Genomic DNA, 21,062 nt, shown 5'->3' with positions numbered 1-21,062 from the left:
AGTCTAATCCAGTCCCCCCCCAAAATTTCTGTATCCCCCAAAACGTCTCAGGGGATACAAAAACGTTCCATGGTCTCAATGGCCAACTCATACGACCCACAAATGTTTTACGATACAACCAAAGCTTCAGGGGATACAAGAGAAGTTCCATGATCTAATCCAGTTCCCCAAAAACGTATTTGTATCTCCCAAACGTCTCAGGGGATGCAAAAACGTCCCATGGTCTCAATGGCCAACTCATACAATCCACAAATGATTTTCGATACAACCAACGCCTCAGGAGATACAAAAGACGTTCCATGGTCTTATCCAGTCCCCAAAAAACGTATTTGTATCCCCCAAACGTCTCAGGGGATGCAAAAAAACGTTCCATGGTCTCAATGGCCAACTCATACAATCCTCAAATGATTTTCAATACAACCAACGCCTCAGGGGATACAAAAAACGTCCATGTATCCCCCTAAAAGCGTCTCAGACGAGGCAAGTAGCATCTTCTAGCCCCTAATGCAACATCTAATATCAAGGCCAGGGTAATTCAGCCCAGTCTGAAACCACACACGCCTACATTCATAATGCGGCTGCCAAGTTTAATCACACATGCAAATGAGGATGAGGAATTTGTCTGGTGCCCAAGGTATTAGGGTATTAGGGTATGCATACCAAATAAGGGAGAGAGAGAGAGAGAGAGAGAGAGAGAGAGAGAGAGAGAGAGAGAGAGAGAGAGAGAGAGAGAGAGAGTGATTATTTTGACTAATTGTTTAAGGGACTTTTGGGGTAGTCATTGTTTTTTAATGGTTTGGTTTAATTTTTTAGTTTTTTTGCAATTTTTTTTCGTTTTTTGTTTGGTAGAGGATTGAGTGATGGGTACTCTCCTCTCTCTCTCTCTCTCTCTCTCTCTCTCTCTCTCTCTCTCTCTCTCTCTCTGGTTTGTTAGAGGACTGAGGTATATATATGAAACTATTTTAATTGATTTTAGTTATGGATAATCTCTCTCTCTTTCTCTTTCTCTCTCGCTCTCTCTCTAGCAATGGGTAATCTCTCTCTCTCTCTCTCTCTCTCTCTCTCTCTCTCTCTCTCTCTCTCTCTCTCTCTCTCTCTCTCTAGTCCTAGCCAAAGTTGATGTTATTTTTATTCCTCTCTCGAAGAAATCTCTCTCTTTCTCTCTCTCTCTCTCTCTCTCTCACCCCGCCTTCTTCCAGGGGCGTGATTACAGGAAAGTTTTTTTTCCTCTGATTAGCCGAAATTAACCAAGGCTCCGATTAACCAGTATTAAGCGCGATTAACCGTTATTAGGACAGCCGAGATAGACCGTTAGAAATTCTACCCTATAGTTTCAGCAGCTGAGTTTGGGCTCAAGATCTCTCTCTCTCTCTCTCTCTCTCTCTCTCTCTCTCTCTCTCTCTCTCTCTATATATATATATATATATATATATATATATATATATATATCTTTATCTTTCTCTCTCTCTCTCTCTCACACACACATGTGTATACATAAGTATATAAACATACATATACTCATACACACATGTATTATACAACCACAGGTACTTCCCAATTCCCCTTTCAAACCAGAGCTAAACAAACAAACAAACAAACAATCCATAATTTCGTTTTCCTCCATTTCCCGTGTTTGTTCCTGACCTCTTTGAAGACGGGAGAGAGAGAGAGAGAGAGAGAGAGAGACTTAAGCCACGCCACCAAATTCCTCATCGAATCTGCATGTACGCGATTGGATCCAAATGGCTCCGTTATTCAGTTCGTTTTAAGAATATCAAAAACATTTGCAGATCATGTTTAGAGTCTTGGGGATTGACAACAAACGTTTTTGTGTGGGGGTGGGGGGGGGGGGGATTATGGGAAGGGGGATTATTTCATCTGTTACTTTGAAATTTGTGAATGTTTTTTTTTGGTGGGGCTTGTTTGAAGATCACGTTTGGATTCGGGAATTTCTTCTTCTTCTTCTTGTTCAAGATTCTGGTATTCTGAGGTTAAGGTTCTGGCTTGGGTTAAAGGAGAGAGAGAGAGAGAGAGAGAGAGAGAGAGAGAGAGAGAGAGAGAGAGAGAGAGAGAGAGAGAGAGAGAGAGAGAGAGAGCATCAAAACAGAAAGGTCTCTACAAAAGCATCAATAAGATATTATATATTATATTATATCAATAAGATATATATATATATATATATATATATATATATATATATATATATATATATATATATATATATATATATATATCACTTTGGATTCGCAACGAAAAAAACAATAAATAAAATAACGCGAAATTAAAACTCCGCCAAAACTGGACCGAGAGCTTAGTATGATATACACAATCCCCCCCCCCGGGGCTACAATCAAGTGATGGTATATAACCACAGGCCTTGCAATTTGCAATGCGGGCCGCGAATTCTCAAAAAAAAGTAATCTAATTTTGGTCAAGTTTCTGGGGGCAGAGAGAGAGAGAGAGAGAGAGAGAGAGAGAGAGAGAGAGAGAGAGAGAGAGAGAGAGATCCCACCAAGTAAAAGAGAGAAAGAGTGAAACAGACAGAGAGAGAGAGAGAGAGAGAGAGAGAGAGAGAGAGAGAGAGAGAGAGAGAGAGAGAGAATGAGCAGTTTTGGGAAATATTTTTTTCGGGGGTGGGTGGGGGCCAAACCCACCCCGGGGTCAAATTCAGCAGATTGACAATTAAAACTTTGGGCTCCCCGTGCCCCGTTGAATGATATTAAAATTCGCGAGATGGGAGTCATTATAAATGTTATTTGGAATCTGGGGAATTCCGGTTTTGGGAATTGGGGATGACTCCAGTCTTGGAATTGGCTGAATTCAGTCTCAAATACTGACTGGAATCAGTCTGAAAGACTGGTCAAATTTTAGGGTTAAATTTGACTGGAATCAGCTTCGAGAATTTGTTAAATTCTGTCCCAAGAATTTGATAAATTCTGTCCCGAAAATATTATAAATTCTGTCCCAAGAATTTGATAAATTCAGCCCCCAAAATTTGCGAAATTCAACCCCAAGTTTCTGCTAAATTCTGTCCCAAGAATCTGCTAAATTCTGTCCCAAGAATCTGCTGAATTCTGTCCCAAGAATTTGATAAATTCAGCCCCAAGAATTTGCTAAATAAAATGCGGACAGAGAAAAAGTGCGGACAGAAAAAAGTGCGGACAGAAAAAAGTGCGGACGGACAGAAAAAGCCAGCACGATAATTTTCCCTTACAGAAAACTAAAAATGAATTGAAACTTTACCAATATACCAGATATTAGACGACGACGCCTACAGAGAGAGAGAGAGAGAGAGAGAGAGAGAGAGAGAGAGAGAGAGAGAGAGAGAGAGAGAGAGAGAGAGAGAGAGAGAGAGAGAGAGAGAGGCGCCCACTTAATATGCATATCACAGCTGCTGATTGGGTGTGGATCTGCAAGTCAAAATGGCAGGACTAATGTTTAGGAATCTCCAAAGCTCTGCATGTCTAGGATGAGAGAGAGAGAGAGAGAGAGAGAGAGAGAGAGAGAGAGAGAGAGAGAGAGAGGGGGTAATTCCCACCCCTCACAGATGCTTGGGCGTGTGAATGGGCGTGTGGATACGTAGGAGAATGCATAAGTATGCATTTGAGACTATATGTATATATAGTCTTATCATTCTTCCTCTCCTTTCAACAAGGCTAAACTAAATCTTGCACAACAATAGCCCAGTCTGGAGAAGCTCGGAGAGAAGAAGAAGAAGAAGAAGAAGAAGAAGAAGAAGAAGAAGAAGAAGAAGAAGAAGAAGAAGAAGAAGAAGAAGAAGAAGAAGAAAATATCAAATGCTTTCATAATTCTCTCGTCGTTGGTCTGAGACGAAACTGTTTCAGACCTTACGTGGGTTAAGGAATTTTTTATTTATTTATTTTATTTTTGGAGCCTTGGGACCCAAACCTAGGCCCAGTGTAGTGGGGTTTTGGAGGTGGAATTTGGTCCTATGAAAATGGGTATTTATATATATATTTCCAAAGTTAGAATGTACGTAGTTTGAAAGGGGTTTTTATAGATTGAATTGTGGACTACACAAGGACCCCATGGCATCTATTTTCGTAGCTGGAATCTGCTTCTATATAAAGGTGTTAGAACTTTCTGTACATAATTGGAAGACTTGACATGTTCATAGAAGATATATAGACCTCTATAACGCCCCACAAAACCCAAACGGCCTTATATAGAATCATATAGAAGGCTGGAGTGTCCGCCTATGTAAAGACACGCCTCTGTCACCAAAAACCGCAACTCCTTACAATTCAGGTCTCGAAAACTCGTGGACTGTCACTCACGCGGCCCGAATCCATAGAAGGACACCCACACCCACTTCCTACCCATCTCCGTGGCCCGCCCACGCCCCTACCCCCCCAAAAAAAAGCAGGATATCTAGAGCTAAGGAACCCCCCCCCCCAGATCCCTTTCTAGATGTCGAAGTGGGTACGTGAGAGTTTTGGCTAACAATGGAAGCTACACTTTGATCCTGTCTTGGATGAAGTGGGAGAGAGAGAGAGAGAGAGAGAGAGAGAGAGAGAGAGAGAGAGAGAGAGAGAGAGAGAGAGAGAGAGAGAGAGAGAGAGGAAACAAAAGGTCTGAGAGATCCTGGTTTGGAGAGAAAGATATTGCAACCTCACGAGTGGTTGTATAATAACAGATAGTAGATTTCATTGTTGTCTGAGAGAGAGAGAGAGAGAGAGAGAGAGAGAGAGAGAGAGAGAGAGAGAGAGAGAGATTCACGCACGGGGGACTGACTACTAGCAAGCAGGTCGTGCTTGCTAGTAGTGGCATGTCTTCCAAGGTTGGTTGGTTCTTATTGATTTCATTATTGGTTCGTGCGTGTTCTGACATTCGTCCTCAGTCTCTCTCTCTCTCTCTCTCTCTCTCTCTCTCTCTCTCTCTCTCTTACAGGCTTGTCACTTCAATCAATCTCAATCTCTCTCTCTCTCTCTCTCTCCCTCTCTCAGTTATTGGCTTGTCATTAAAAGTAAAAAAAAAAACATAAATCAGACCAAATTATCATTTTCCCTTTTAGTATGTTATTTATAACAACTCTCTCTCTCTCTCTCTCTCTCTCTCTCTCTCTCTCTCTCTCTCTCTCTCTCTCTCTCTCTCTCTCTCTTATTGGCTTGTCATTAAAAGTAAAAAATAAATGAAAAAAAGTTTTTATCGTATGAGTACAATATTTATAATAACATTCTCTCTCCTCTCTCTCTCTCTCTCTCTCTCTCTCTCTCTCTCTCTCTCTCTCTCTCTCTCTCTCTCTCTCTTCCAGGCTTGTCACTTCAATCTCTTTCTCTCTCTCTTTCTATCCTTCAAAAATAAATAAATCAGACCAAAATATCATTTTAGTATATTATTTATAACAACACTCTCTCTCTCACACACACTTATTGGCTTGTCATTAAAAGTAAAAAATTAATGGAAAAAAGTTTATCTTCGAATGTATATATTTATAAATATTCTCTTCTCTCTCTCTCTCTCTCTCTCTCTCTCTCTCTCTCTCTCTCTCTCTCTCTCTCTCTCTCTCTACTTTCGTAAATATAGAAAACTAATGGAAGTGTTTCCTAATTCCTTTCAAATACCCCAAATGAAAATCGCTGGAAAATTTGGCAATATTTTAAACCCCCGACTAAATCACCAAAATATTTTATATAATCTTCAATTTATAGTTTGCTCGAAAACTGTGTTTTTGAGAGAGAGAGAGAGAGAGAGAGAGAGAGAGAGAGAGAGAGAGAGAGAGAGAGAGAGAGAGAGAGAGAGAGAGGAGAGAGAGAGAGAGAGAGAGAGAGAGAGAGAGAGAGAGAGAAATATATCTCATAAAACAATTTCCTGTTTTTCCCAAAACTGTCGTATCAACTGAGAGAGAGAGAGAGAGAGAGAGAGAGAGAGAGAGAGAGAGAGAGAGAGAGAGAGAGAGAGACTGCAATATATATATTTGCTGGAACGACCTATTGCCGGGATTTCTGCCCAATTGGCGTGTCTAGAGGACCCACCTGCAGAAGGATTTTCGGAATTGCCCAATATCTGAAGAAGGAGAGTCCTGGCTCTCTCTCTCTCTCTCTCTCTCTCTCTCTCTCTCTCTCTCTCTCTCTCTCTCTCTCTCTCTCTCTCTCAGTTTACCATTTTACAGAAAAACATAAATGACATTATAAGATCTATTGTTAATTTTATTATTGTGCAAGTGAAATATACATCTCTCTCTCTCTTCCACTTCTGCTTCTTGACAAAAGTTGTCCTCTTTTTTTTTATCCTATTTTTATTCCTGGTGATCTCTGTCTCGGCTTTCTGCTGACCCAAAGGAGCCAGCTGCATGCCAAAAGGATGAGAGAGAGAGAGAGAGAGAGAGAGAGAGAGAGAGAGAGAGAGAGAGAGAGAGAGAGAGAGAGAGAGAGTTTACTTCCATGCTTGGAAAACTGATAATATTTATATTTATATTTTGCTCTAAAATGTCATATTATTTTGAGAGAGAGAGAGAGAGAGAGAGAGAGAGAGAGAGAGAGAGAGAGAGAGAGAGAGAGAGAGAGAGAGAGAGAGAGAGAGAGAGAGTTTACTTCCATGCTTGGGAAATTGATATTTATATTTATATTTTGCACTAAAATGTCATATTATTGAGAGAGAGAGAGAGAGAGAGAGAGAGAGAGAATTTGTGTGTCTACATATACATATATATGTATTTTCCTGCTCTATTAACAAGTACTGAAACGAGAGAGAGAGAGAGAGAGAGAGAGAGAGAGAGAGAGAGAGAGAGAGAGAGAGAGAGAGAGAGGTTACACAAGTACTGAGACGAAAAAAATAAATTGATGCATATATATAAATTAATAACAAATAAATAAATCAATGGAAGAACATGACAAATAAAAATAAAATAAACACAAAACAAAAATAACAAATAAAAAACATACCAAAAGAAAATCCCTTTTCATTCGTCCATTCGAATTGACTTCTTTGCAGACGTCCAAACTCGCGACAATTGGTCCCCCCTCCCTGGACACCCACGGTCCCCAACCCACCCCCTCCCCCCCAAAAAAAAAGGAACCCACTGGAAAAAGACCCACGTCTGTGTATAGGGTTCGTCTGTAAACAAGATGTTGTTTAGACTGACAAGAGTCTGTGTGATTCTCTCCCAGACCAGAGTCTTCAATCTCAATCTGGGGTAGAATCTGTTGGGTCTATTTTGGATCTTATTTGGACCCACTGGGTCTTATTTATTCTCATTTTCCAGTGGGATGAGAATTATTCTACCCTGAGAATGCCCTGGGGATGAGAATTCTCTGAGAATACTGAAATTCGTCTGAGAATTGTTACATTTTCCTGGTACTTAATTCTTTCAAATTCTGGTCAGTTTTTGACATCCAAGGGGCCAGTTGTTGGTTAAATTTTCAGAAAACTCCAAGCAGCCTTATGCCAGCGTGGACTCTTATTCTGAGGTGACCTAAGAGTGTGGTAATAGTTAAATAGGAATGAAGACACCTGGTTTGGACCTCTGGACTCGTCCCAAAAATGGAGAAATAAATTCTGGGTATTTTTTGCTAGTAAAGGGGCCACTTCTTGGTTAAATTTTCAGAAAAATTCTGGTAGCCTTATGCCAGCGTGGACTTTTATTCAGAGGTGACCTAAGAGTGTGGTAATAGTTAAATAGGAATGACACCTGGTTTAGACCTCTGGACTCTCCCCCAAACGACCGTGAAACTGGCAAATTATAAAAAGGACCTCTGAAAGTGGAAAAAACTGGCAGACTAATCCCCCAGAATCTGTGAACTCTTGGAGGTAATTCCAAGTCAATCACCCCTCAGCCAACAGCCTTAGAAAGGCGAAAATCTCATTCGGTATTCAATCTCTGTTCAATATTCAATCTCTATTCTCTAAAAAGGGGAAAATTGATTGAACATATCACTCAGAAAAAATCTGATAGGGGCCATGAATACGTTCAGTATGCAAATATCCACGCAGAGGTATATTGAAAAAGATTGAATGCATTAAGTATAATGTTAAAATCTCAGTCTTATCACGGGCTCTTTTTTGCAGTTTTCTGTGAAAGGGAACTATTGAGATGGCTTTGTCTGTCCTATATCGTTGCCTGAAGCACGATTATGGGTAACTTCAACCTTAAATAAAATAAAAACTACTGAGGCTAGAGGGCTGCAATTTGGTATGTTTGATGATTGGAGGGTGGGTGATCAACATACCAATTTGCAGCCCTCTAGCCTCAGTGGTTTTTAAGATCTGAGGGAGGACAGAAAAAGTGCTGTCAGAAAAAAGTGCGGACGGACAGACAAAGCCGGCACAATAGTTTCCTTTTAAAGAAAACTAAAGCTCAAATAATATTATCCCAATCTCAAAAATTGCAAAACACGAAAACACACAAAAAAAAAACAAATAAACACAATTTCCACAAAGCACAGAGCCACGCAGACAGTTCTAATTTAGCCCAAACAACAGCCTCTACAATTTAACCCCATACAATGCCCTCACAAATCACCTAGACCAGCCAAACACTGTATCTAGTCTGGCAAGCCTGAATGATGTTGGCCAATTGGATGGCAAGGTGAATATTCAGGAGTTGAATGTATAGGCCATGGTTTTAGCCAGGAGAGAGAGAGGGAGAGAGAGAGAGAGGCGGGGAGAGAGGGAGTGTAGTTAGGGGGCTTAGGACACGGCCTAAAGGACCTAAGGGTTAAGGGGTAAATTCCCCCTCCTACGGCCTAAGGGACCTGTGGGTTAAGGGGCCAATTGGATGGCAAGTTGAATATTCAGAGTTGAATGTATAAAGCCATGGTTTTAGTCAGGAGAGAGAGAGGGGGGAGAGGGAGTGTAGTTAGGGAGGCTTAGGACACGGCCTAATGGACCTAAGAGTTAAGGGGTTAAATCCCCCCCTCTCTCCCTTGAAAAAGGAAAAGAAGGGGGTTTGAAGTTAGCTCATTTATCCAGGATTCACTTTCGACCTTTTTTTTTTTTTCTTGTGTGAATGTTGTATTAAAATTGCGAGGGGGGCTGTTCGCCCAAATTGTATGGATGGGGATTACGGACGGGTATTCGTGTGTGGATGGGTTTAGCAGGGAGCGAGATAACTCTCTCTCTCTCTCTCTCTCTCTCTCTCTCTCACACACACACACACATACACATACATACATATATAACTTTCCACTCCCGTTCACCCCCCAAAAAAAATCCCAAATAAAAATATATTCGAACGTTCCTTTCACAAAAAGGACCCAATCATTAACGGCCTCATCAAACTATGGCTATTGGCTTTTCATCACCAAAGTGAGTGCTAATCGTTCTACTACGCATTCCATTCATAAAAAAAAAATCAAAATAAAAAAATCCCATTTTCATTCATCACGGAGTCACTATCAATCTGTAGTTTTTTTTTTTATTCATTCATAGAAATTGCATTTGTGGATGGTTCTAGTTGGTGGGTCAACTCGTGAGAGGGAGAGAGAGAGATAGAGAGATATAGATTTGGTGGGTCTCTCTCTCTCTCTCTCTCTCTCTCTCTCTCTCTCTCCAGTGGTGGCTGGCTTTTAATAAAACAAATGGCAATTATGACAGCCATATTCATTCTTGAAACCTGCTGGATTGTGTGTGAATTTCTTGTTTGTATTTTATAGATACGCTCACAAATATTATATATATATATATATATATATATATATATATATATATATATATATATATATATATATATATATAGTGTGTGTGTGTGTGTGTAGATATATAAAATATATATATATGATAGACAGATATATAAAATAGATAGAAATGTATACAGTATATACTTCCTTTCATAATACACACATCAAAAAACTCTCACAAATCTATATACACACATCAAAAAACATATATACATATATATATATATATATATATATATATATATATATATATATATATATATAGAGAGAGAGAGAGAGATAGGTTACAGACAAATAGAAAGCTACATACAATTCCTTCCTAATCTCTTCCCTCTCTCTCTCTCTCTCAACGACCAAAAAATATATATATATATATATATATATATATATATATATATATATATATATATATATATATATATATATATATATATTTATATACAAAACCCACCACCAACTCGGGAACACACAAAATCAGGCTGTCAATATTTCCCGCTGACAGCTAACACATCTTTTTTTTGTCCCTCAACAGAACAAAACGTCAATTACGCTGCATCCTGTCACGTGGGCGACAAGCAAAAATATTGTTCCGCATCATGTGGTAATAGTGCGATGCTGTGGAATCGACTATGTTGGTTGGGGGGGCGGGGGAGGGGGGGGGCGGAATTCCCATATTTAAATGGAATTGTGAAAGAGAATTATAACCAGAAATATTCTGTGGCTTAAAAAGTTCAATTTGAGTCCGAGATTTCGTTTAAGGGAGATGTGTGATTATCATATATTTTCATTAGTGAATTTTGTGGTATTTTTAGCGTTCTGTCCACCCTCAGGTCTTATAAACTCCCGAGGCTAGAGGGCTGCAAATTGGTATGTGGATCATCCACCCTCCAGTCATCAAACATACCAAATTGCAGCCCTCTAGCCTCAATAGTTTTTATTTTATTTAAGGTTAAAGTCAGCCATAATCGTGCGTCTGGCAGCGCTATAGGTACCAAAAACACAGGCCACCACCGGGCCATGGCTGAAAGTTTCATACAGCATCATACGCTGTGCAGAAAACTTGGTTGTGCCGAAGAAAATTCGGCGCATTTTTTACTTGTTTAATTCTGTGATCTGAAGCAAAATCATAATTATTTATTATAATTATTATTATTATTATTACTATTATAAATTTTGGAATTCAAAATATATTTATTGTGAATGCAGATGATCCTACTCTTTGAATTATTGGACTGATTATATTTTCAATAATTAAATCTAAAGCAAAATTATTATTATTATTATTATTTTTTTCTATATTTTTTGCATTGAAAATAAAAAATAACTTTATTGTCAGTGCAGATGATTCTACTCTCTTTGCCATTGAGAAATGACTATGATAATAATAATAATAATAATAATAATAATAATAATAATAATAATAATACTTTTTATCATCATTAACATACTGGCAAAATATACCACCCCAATACCTGCCTACAAACTTAACCCACCTTAATATCGCGAAGAAATATGTTAATTACAAGCTATTACTGAAATTACAGCGGCAATTACCACACAACGATGCAATCGCATCTATTAACAGGCGCCTGTAATAGCAGCCATTACAGTATCTCAGTCAAAGGTAGAAAAAAGTATTAAAATTTATTAAAATTATCATACATCTCGTTCCACCCTCCGCGCGCCGCGATTATCGTACACCTCGCATCTCGTCCGGCTGGCTGGATATCCGACGGAGATTTTTTCTCTGTTAATGAGGCATCATGAGTTCAGATGAATAAATGTGAGTCATTATCATTATAATTTGTAATGATAATTCATTATGTTAATTGGAACGGCGTAGCACATGAATATTCGGGCGGCGGCCATTGTGCTCGCGAAGCGTCAAAAGATTTGGGGCTTAGGTTTTTTCTGGATTGCGCGCGGGCAGTACGGCGACGATGGCATCTTTCTCATCGTGATGATTGTGAGGATTGTGATGATTATGATTTTTTATAATGATCCATAGTGCTTGGATAACTGTTATTAATCCGGTTGAAAGGGTACGCGGTACAGTTTCTCTCGCGTAATGAGCGTTGAAGGTATTTAAATCTATTCTGCTCCCTGATTTTTAGTATCCAATCCATACGCTTTCATCTCTTCCTTTTTTTTGGCTGTTCACCTTCTTTAACGCTGTCCTGGTCCATATTTTTTTATCCTTCTTATTGGAATATATTGTTAGGGCACGGGGTATTGCTGACAATGGTTTTGTGGTACAATTTGAAAGTTCACTGTATGTATGTATATATATATATATATACATACAGAATACCTATAAATACATTAATACAACAACCTTCAAATCCTCAAAATTAATTAAAAAAAAATATATAAAGAATAAAAACCAAAACTCAAAAATATCCACAACAGGCACCTCACCCAACCCTCGAAAGCAGCATCATCGCGCATCCGGCAACCGCGGCCCAAAAATAGAAGGTCAGAACGAAACCGCCAGTGATTATCGTACATCGGGGCATTCCAGAGCGCCATAAACAAGCTGCCAAATAATATATCCACGCGGTGCTAATCCCTTAAACGATGGCAACGGGTATTGGGGATGATTCTCACGTGTGAGAGGGAAAATATAAGAGGATGGAATCAGATTAAAAATGGGATCTTTGTCTTAGGGGGGATTAAGCTTAAATGGGAGAGGTGCGTGGATTCCTTCTTAGTTTTTAATCTAATAATAATATTTCTGTCTCTCTCTCTCTTTTTCTCTCTCTTTCTCTCAGGTGATTGTTTTGCTCTTGCTCTCTCTCTCTCTCTCTCAATCTGTCTCTCAATCTCTCTCTCTCTCTCTCTGGATTCTTCTTCCTGCTGATATGGTCTTAGTTTTCAATCTAATAATAATATTTCTCTCTCTCTTTCTTCTTCTCTCCCTCTCTTTCTCTTTCTCAGGTGATTTTTTGCTCTTGCTCTCTCTCTCTCTCTCCCACTCAATCCCCCCCCTCTCTCTCTCTCTCACACACACACACAAAAACATACATACTTCATGATTTGTGAATACATGACGTAGACACTCGAGCAGAACTTTCTCTCTCTCTCTCTCTCTCTCTCTCTCTCTCTCTCTCTCTCTCTCTCTCTCTCTCTCTCTCTCTCCCCCCCAAACAATCGACGACCTCAACCTTTACTCTTCACCTCCCACCCACAACCAACCTATTCCCCCCTCTTTCCCCACCCTCTGCCAAAGAACGTCGATAAAAAGAATATTCCGAAGAGCAGGGAAGATGAGGAGGAGGAGGAGGAGGAGGAGGAGGAGGAGGAGGAGGAGGAGGAGGAGGAGGAGGAGGAGGAGGAGGAGGAAGAGGAGGAGGAGGAGGAGAAGAAGAAGAAGTACAAGAAGAAGAAGAAGAAACAGAAGAAGAAGAAGAAGAAGAAGAAGAAGAAGAAGAAGAGGAGGAGGAGGAGGAGAAGAGGAAGAGGAGGAGGAGGAGGAGGAGGAGGAGGAGGAGGAGGAGGAGGAGGAGGAGGAGGAGGAGGAAGCAAAGGCAGTGAGAATCATATATATCAGCTCTCCAACACCTTATGAATAGTCAATTTCCCCTTTTTGGGGTGTTTTCCAAAGGGTCTTGACGCACGACCTTGGCCCCCTCCCCCTCCCTAGTGGGTCCCACCCTCCCTTCCTCCCTCCCTGCCCTTCAGACTTTTTCAGAAGGCAGAAGAAGCAGCCTCCTGAAGGCGCTTTCTTTCACTTCTTCAGGAGGTTCCCCCTCCTTCAGGAGAAAGGATTAAGAGGGTGTTGTATCAGAAAGGTTTGTGAGGTGGAGTTGTGTGGGTATTGTTGTGGGTTGTAATTGTTATATTTTTTGTTGGAAGTGTTGTAATAGATGTTGTTAGAGTTAGTTTGATCATTATGTGAACATGACAATAACTTGTATTCTTTATTTAATAATAATAATAATAATTTTACAATAACAATAATGATAATTATTATTATTATATTATTATTATTATAACTTAAAACTATAAAAAACAATAATAAAAGTATTCTGACCCACAACAACAAACAAACAACAAACAACCCCCCAAAGTTAGTTACAACCCACTCAAACGGACCCAAAGCACCCGAATAAAAATTCCCTCTCTGGAAAATCGTTTCTACTCGAGAGATTCGCAAAGACCCCCTCCGTTGCCATATTGTTTCAGGCGTCATTTGGCGTCTAACGATTTGTATAAAGCCTCAAATCCGTCGTTAACGGATGCTTTAAGGACTCGGGAAGGCGAGGGATAGGATAGAACCCGTCTCCCAGCGAGTATTGTACGTTTTCGAGGCTCTGAAAGCCATTGTTTACAAGTGGCAAAAGAAGTAAACTCCTCATCCTCCGTTTTCTATTCTCCATGGGCAATTAAGGCGCGTTCAGGAGGGCGATTGCGAGCGGGCGGGAAAGCGCTCGCTTAATGGAGAACTTGTTCTCGGAGTCGTTCATTGTTGTGTGGACTCTTTGATGTCTGTGGGCGATGGAGGTATTTTTTAAGCCGGGTTCTTTTGTTTTTTTTTTTTTATTTCTGGTTTTGTTGCAAAACTGTTCTTTTGTGTAAGAGACAGCAGGTTCTTTGTGTTTTTTTCTGTTTTTGTTATAGAACTGGTCTTGATGCTGTGTTTTTGTCAGTCCTTGTGATGTTTTTGTAATGTTTTTGTCATGAAAACAATATTTTTGTTGCTTTGTTTTTGTTAGATTCCTTGTGATGTTTTCTGCGATGTTTTTGTCATGAAAAACAACATTTTCTGTGTTGTTGTTCAGATCAAAGTGGCTACAGCAGCCTTCGTATAATGGGATGTCTTTGCTAACTTTGTTTTTGTATTTGTCAAAAATTTTATCCCGAAATTCAGGGAACACAAAAGCAGTTAGAGAAATCCTTTCAACAAAAACGGGACAAAAACATCCCAAAAATTTGATATAAAAAAGGAAAAGGAAACACTAAAGGAGGTAGAGAATTCCCCCACCATTATTACCCTTGCATTCGCTCAAACCTTTATATAAGAGGGAACACAAAAGCAGTTGGAGAAATCCCTTCAAAAAAAGTCCAAAATTTTTGAGATAAAAATCAAGGAAACACTAAAGAAGGTAGAGAATTCCCCCAACCTTATTACCCTCATATCCGCCCAAACCTTTATATAAGAAGGACCACAAAAGCAGTTAGAGAAATCCTTCAACAAAAAACCCCCAAAAAGCCCCAAAATTTGAGATAAATGGGAGATGCTAAGCTTGACCCGAAACGCATCTGTCAATTACCCAGAAGGCCACGTAATTACTTAATGAACCTGAGGGCCACCAGTAATTACATTGGGAAGGGAAGGGGGAGGGGCGCGCCGAGCCCCCCTAAAAAAAATTGGCACCGTCGTCGGTCAGTAGCCGAGTTAATGGAGTATGTAATCAAGTAATTAGGGAATAATTATCACTGATCAATTTGGTATATTGATACTAAGAGCAACTTCTGGTCCTTTCCTTAAGTTTGGGCTGTTATATTTGGTGAGTAGTTTTATCAAAAAGGTAGTTTGGTTTATCAAAAAGGTAATTTGGTTTATGGAAAGGTAATCTGGTTTTTTTAAAAAAGGTAATCTGGTTTATAAAAAGGTAATTTGGTTTATAAAAAGGTAATTTGGTTTAGAAAAAGGTAATTTGGTTTATGGAAAGGTAATTTGGTTTATAGAAAGGTAATTTGGTTTATAAAAAGGTAATCTGGTTTATGGAAAGGTAATTTGGTTTATGAAAAGGTAATCTGTTTTATCAAAAAGGTAATCTGGTTATAAAAAGGTAATCTGGTTTATACAAAGGTAATTCCGTTTATAAAAAGATAATTAGACCAAACAATCATGGCAAAAAACAAAGAAATTTGCCCACAAAAATCAGTGCAAAAAACAAAGAAATCAGACCAAACAATTATGCCCCCCCAGAAAACAGGGGCATTCAACCCCAGACCAAAACAAGAAACAAACGCAGGCTTCAAACCGTAACAGAGACACTAAAGAACAGGAAAAAAAAACACGCCATCAGCGGAAGCCACAAAGACCCGCTTTGATTGCAACAACGAACGACTGTCGTTCCATTAGGTAGCGCTTTTCCGCCCGTCCTTAATCCGTCTGAACGCGCCATTGGCCATGGAGAATGGAGTATGGAGAGAGGTAATGTTTTTAGAAATTCATGGAGCCTTTTTTTTTTTCACGGAGAGATTTGGAGCGAATAGTAATCCTGGAATCTACCACTCAAATGATTCCCACATTCCCAGTGACAAAAATGAAACAATAATATTCCCGAATTCCCATCGGAGTTCCAAAGACCGGAATTCTGGAATGAAATTTTTTTGTGGAGAGATTTGCAGTGAATAGTAATTCTGGAATCTACCACTTAAACGATTCCCACACTCCCAATGAAAAAAAAAATCCAGAATTCCCATCGGAGTTCCAAAGACTGGAATTCCGGAATGAAAGAATGAATCAAATAGTGGACATTCAAATGCCCAAGAGCTGACGAAGGGGGGCGTGAGGGGTTGGAATTGGGCGTTGTTTGTTTGTCCTAAAAATGACCCCCCAAAAAACTACAAAACAAGCCTCTATGGGATCCATTCCCCTTAATGAGGAATGCTCTTTGGGGCTGCCTAATGAACCATGGGGGGTCATTCCAGCCATGAAGCCTAGACTGGGAATTAATGCCAAAACGTCAGCCTGCTTTTGCCGTGGGGACTGGAATCGAGAGAGAGAGAGAGAGAGAGAGAGAGAGAGAGAGAGAGAGAGAGAGAGAGAGAGAGAGAGAGAGAGAGAGAGGAATAATAAATATGGTACACATAGGAAAATGAACTTTTGTTTTAATTATTTTTTTACTTTTAAAGAGAGAGAGAGAGAGAGAGAGAGAGAGAGAGAGAGAGAGAGAGAGAGAGAGAGAGAGAGAGAGAGAGAGAGAGAGCGAGTTATGAAAAAAATGTTTAGAGAGAGAGAGAGAGAGAGAGAGAGAGAGAGAGAGAGAGAGAGAGAGAGAGAGAGAGAGAGAGAATGCTATATAAAAGTTGTATTTTGGTTTGTTTTGGAGAGAGAGAGAGAGAGAGAGAGAGAGAGAGAGAGAGAGAGAGAGATAAAAAAACAGTAAAAAAAAAACTCCTATTGTATTTCTGAGTTGCATAGAGAGAAAGAGAGAAAGAGAGAAAGAGAAAGAGAGAGAGAGAGAGAGATATTGGGATAAAGGCCAGGCTTAACCTCAAGACACACCACCAACCTTCTTAATAGCCTCATCTCACACACCCAGCCCGGACCACCGTAAACTCTACGGTCTTTGGGCCCCACATTTCATCTCTGAGCCAAAAAAACAAAAAAAAAAACACTTCTGATCCAGACAGCATCTTTTTTCGGGGCGTTTCCGGTCACGTTTGGGTCGTTATTATTTTTTTGGAGTGTGTTTTTTCTCCCCGCATCAGTTTTTCTCGCGAGGCTTCATCTAGAGAGGCTGTAATGGCATTTAAAAATAGTTTCGACGATTTTTTCGTCGGATGGGTTTCGCGAGGTTAATCTTGAAGGTTGTGATAACATTAAATACAATGGTTATTGAGTTGTTTTTCTTACAATAAAGTTATCTAGAGATTAATAAAGTATTTTTCCATTGGTTGTATTTTATAGAAGGTTGTAATAACATTAAATACAATAGCTACTGAGTTGTTTTTCTTGATCACTAATCTCTATAAAATAGAAAAAAATATAAAATATAACTTCCTTAATTTTTTTTTTGCCCTTTTTATAATACATTGCTTTTCATCGATAATTTTTTACCCAGTAACCTGAAATTGAGGTTTGAAATTTCTGTACAAGAAAACTATTGTTTGTCTGCCCGGCCTCACTTTTTCTGTCCGAACTTTTTCTGTCTGCTCTCAGATCTTGAAAACTACTGAGGCTAGAGGGCTGTAAATTAGTATGTTGATCATCCACCCTCCAATCATCAAACACACCAAATTGCAGCCCTCTAGCCTCAGTAGTTTTTATTTTATTTAAGGTTAAAGTTAGTCATAATCGTGCATCTGGCAACAATACAGGATAGGCCACCACCGGGCCGTGGTTAAAGTTTCATGAGCTGCGGCTCATACAGCATTATACCGAGATCACCGAAAGATAGATCTATTTTCGGTGGCCTTGATTATTATACGCTGTAGCGGCTGAACAGAAAACTCGATTGCGCCGAAGATAAAACTATTTTTCAATATCTTGTACTTTTTTTATATAAATATTTTATTCTTGCAGATTATTCCTAAAGAAAAAACAGTTTTTTCATCAGTAATTTGGAAGCTGAAAGAAAATTGTCAAAAAATGTAAAAAAAAAATATATAGATAATTTTTACTTTCCTAATCAGCTCTTTCTGGAGGATATTAAAAAAATGAAAAATAATTTTTGTCATGTTTCCTTTCATTTGTCGATTTTTATGTATATATATATATATATATACATATATATATATATATATATATATATACATATATATATATATATATATATATATATATATATATATATATATATATATATATATATATATATATATATACATACCAATCAATCCACATTACAAAAAATAAAGACAAAATATACACAAAAACAAATAAATATACGGAGACGCACGAAAAAATATTCACAAAAATATTCACAGAAAAGAACAAATATAAAAAAATATATACAAAATACAAAAAAAAATATTATAAAAAAAATTTAAAATAATATACAAAAATGTACAAAAATATACAGAACATTATAAATATACAAAATATATACAAAATATAAAAAATATGCAAAATATAAAAAATATGCTAAATGTAAAAATATAAAAATATACAAAACATACAAAATATAAAAAAAATGTACAAAAAATATACAAAATATAATATACAAAAATATAAAAACCATACAAAAAATCCACAAAACATTAGAAACTAAAAAAAAAAATCCACAAAAACATACAAACTAGCCCACCCATATCTATAAACCTCAAAGCACATTCTGAATCTTAAAAAAAAAACATAAAAACAACAAAAATAAAAAAAAGGTTTTAATATTCCCCGAACCATAAAAGCGGGTAGAATTCACATGAAGAAACCCGCCGGGGATTACTGGGATATATATGATATATATATCCCGAGGGGGGCGGGGGCGGTCTTCCCCATGCTTATATTTAAACCTCTTTTATATCCCGGGGGGTATAAAGCGTCCTCTGTGGGTTGAAATAGGGACAAAAATAGTTGCCTAATTCTAACTTTTGGTGGGGCTTGCTGTTGATGGTAGATAGATAGATATATAGACAGGCAGATAGATAGATAGATAGATAAATAGATAAATAGATAGACAGATAGATAGATAGATAGATAAATAGATAGATAGATAGATAGATAGATAAGGGACCTATGAAATCATTCACCTCTGTATCGGAAATTGACAGTAAAAAAGTTCGACAGGTATAACCTTTCAAACTTTCACTGTCAGCTTCCGTTTCAGCGCTGAATGACCTCATTGGTCCCAGTGCCTGGCCTCTGGCCTCAATTCTATACTCATTTCAATTCAATCACCGCATCTAGATCAAGAGATAGGTTCGAACCCAGGCTTGGGAAGATGGGATCTTGAGTTACCATTCTATTCAAATGTGAGTTATTCCCAAGGTATTAAGTTGGTAAGAGACACCCAGGAACCTAGGTTCGAGTCCTAACTGGGGACAGAAGCACTGAAACACTTATGAATGTTAGGACAACAGGATCTCTGGTTAATCTTCCTATTCATCCTCACCTTCCTGATTCTTCTTGCTTCCTGATTCCAATTCTTCCTAAAAGTTTGAGGAAGATTCTACTTATCAATGTTCTAAGGGTTACAAAGATTGAACTGTTTAGCAAAGAGGATCTTTGCATGCCCCTCCCATTCCTCCTCATCTTCCTGAGTCCTCCTGCTTCCTCCTCCTTCCTGCTTCCTTCCTCCTTCTTCCTGGCCTCCATCGTGTAATCATAAAGAGCATAAAGCAGCAATAAAGCAACTTTACGACTTTTGTTTTTTTACGGCCGTATTTTGTAATGCTCGGGTATCCGTTCAGCGCTGCGGAAAAATTCTGCTCGACCTCTTTATTCTGGCTCTCTCTCTCTCTCTCTCTCTCTCTCTCTCTCTCTCTCTTCTCATTTAGAAGAGAAAGTCTCCCATTTTGGTGATTTATGAATCATATGTATCACCTTCATTGTGATATGGTGACTTCCAAATGTAACTCTCTCTCTCTCTCTCTCTCTCTCTCTCTCTCTCTCTCTCTCTCTCTCTCTCTCTCTCTCTCTCTTCACATTAAACAGCAAGTCTCCTGTTCAGGTTATTTATTAATCATTGTATGTATAATCCATGCATATCATTTCACTGTGAAGTGATGATTTCGAAATGTATCTCTCTCTCTCTCTCTCTCTCTCTCTCTCTCTCTCTCTCTCTCTCTGTGTCAACATACATTAAACATACACTCACCTATAAGTCCAGAGTCATACATATGCAGTAATATGCCACTCAATACCAACACCAATACATGCAATGCATAATTAGGTACAGGTGTCATACCCGCATTAGAAAAAAATGAGGAGAAAAAAAGTATATTGGAGATGAATAAAAATTCCTGTCTGCAAATATTCGTGACTGGATAAAATATTCACACTTCAATAACTGCAAGTGTCCGGGATGTCGGGAAAATGTCACGACGGGGGAAAAAAATGTTTAATTGATAATAAACGCGATGTCAGTCTTTTAAAGAGCGATGGTTTGATGATTTGGTATTTTGAATATTTCACATAGATTCGCGTTTTGCGTCTGCCGTCGTCCGTGCGTGCGGGCGATTTAAGGTTGAGGTGGGCTTGTGATTATACGATTCGCTTTTGTCGGTACTTTGTCGCGTGCGTGTGGCTGAAAGATGGGGTATTACTGTATATATATTATTATTATTATTATTATTATTATTATTATTATTATTATTATTATTATTCAGTAGATGAAACCTATTCATATGGAACAAGCCCATCAGAGGGGCCATTGACTTGAATTCCAAACTTCCAAAGAATATATAATACAATTCGCTATTATTAAAATTATTATTATTATTATATATAAGTATTATTATTATTATTATTATTATCAATATTCAGTGGATGAAACCTATTCATATGGAACAAGCGCACCAAAGGGGTCACTGACTTGAAACTCAAGCTTCCAAAGAATATCAAGGTGTTCATTAGGAAGACGTAAAGAGAAATACAGAAAGATACCACTTCCTAAAAAAGAAAAAAAATAAATTAATAAATAGATAAATAGATAAAAATGTATCAAAATGCAAGAAGGACAGTATTGCATTTATATATATATACACACACACACATACAACGGTCCCCAATTTCGCAACCGCTCGCAA

General features: G+C 38.4%; 1 protein-coding gene across 2 annotated transcripts in view; it reads right to left on the bottom strand.

Annotated features, from left to right (window-relative positions):
* The window catches only part of LOC136856302 (synaptogenesis protein syg-2-like), a 320,580-nt gene that overhangs the window by 193,194 nt on the left and 106,324 nt on the right, over window positions 1-21,062 (bottom strand). The gene's annotated exons all lie outside the window — the stretch shown is intronic.

Source organism: Macrobrachium rosenbergii, chromosome 35, assembly GCF_040412425.1.
Source record: "Macrobrachium rosenbergii isolate ZJJX-2024 chromosome 35, ASM4041242v1, whole genome shotgun sequence".
NCBI classification, from domain to species: domain Eukaryota; kingdom Metazoa; phylum Arthropoda; class Malacostraca; order Decapoda; family Palaemonidae; genus Macrobrachium; species Macrobrachium rosenbergii.
The sequence above is the reverse complement of the archived record's forward strand: the minus strand, read 5'-3'. Positions and strand labels throughout refer to the sequence as shown.